The sequence below is a fragment of the Nycticebus coucang genome, chromosome 4, assembly GCF_027406575.1.
Source record: "Nycticebus coucang isolate mNycCou1 chromosome 4, mNycCou1.pri, whole genome shotgun sequence".
In the NCBI taxonomy this organism is placed as follows: Eukaryota; Metazoa; Chordata; class Mammalia; order Primates; family Lorisidae; genus Nycticebus; species Nycticebus coucang.
Genome location: NC_069783.1, coordinates 58,349,540 through 58,350,190, shown reverse-complemented (window position 1 = coordinate 58,350,190; position 651 = coordinate 58,349,540). Strand labels below are relative to the sequence as shown.

At 39.6% G+C, this 651-nt stretch overlaps 1 non-coding gene across 1 annotated transcript; it reads right to left on the bottom strand.

The window, feature by feature from the left end:
- Positions 1-208: 208 nt before the first annotated feature.
- On the bottom strand, positions 209-344 carry LOC128585230 (small nucleolar RNA SNORA20). The gene has a single exon (XR_008379955.1). It is a non-coding gene; the product is annotated as a small nucleolar RNA SNORA20 (small nucleolar RNA).
- Positions 345-651: the final 307 nt, after the last annotated feature.

Genomic DNA, 651 nt, shown 5'->3' with positions numbered 1-651 from the left:
ATCCTGACCAATACAAATTAGAACAAAGAGAGATAAGTAGGAAAAACAGAGGCTGTGGCAACAATTTAGGTATAGCGGGGAAAGCCATGACTAATTTGGTAGAGGTTGAAGTGAGAATAAGTGAAAAGAGTTCTCTTAGGCAGTTTCCCATGACTTAGTGATTAATTAGATGGGGTTAGTGTGTGTGTAGGGAGGGTGGGGAGGTGAAGAATGTCTGGTCCATGCAGAAAAGATGAAAATGGTTACTTCATCTCAATTTACAATGGCCCAATATTATTTTATCTCATGCATATTATTGGTCATAAAAGTGTTGGTACCATTGGTGTAAGTTCAGGTATGAGAAGGTGAAGTGGGTTTAGAAAAAGATGATGGAAATTTATTTGATTTGTGGTGTATTTGAGGTGATGGCATAAAAGTCACACAGGAAAGTGACTCCCAATTCGGGGAATCACTTGAAGTCCAAGTGGGTGCTTGGCTTCACAGAAGAAGGAATTCAGGAGTGAGCTAACAGTGCAAAGTGAAAGCAAGATTTGTTCAGAATCTAGGGAAAGTCAGAGGATAGTTCTCCCTGCAGAAGAGAACTGGAGTCATGGTTCTTTTTGCCCCTCTATTTAAACAACAACCTAATTATAGGCTAAACAAAGGGAATTG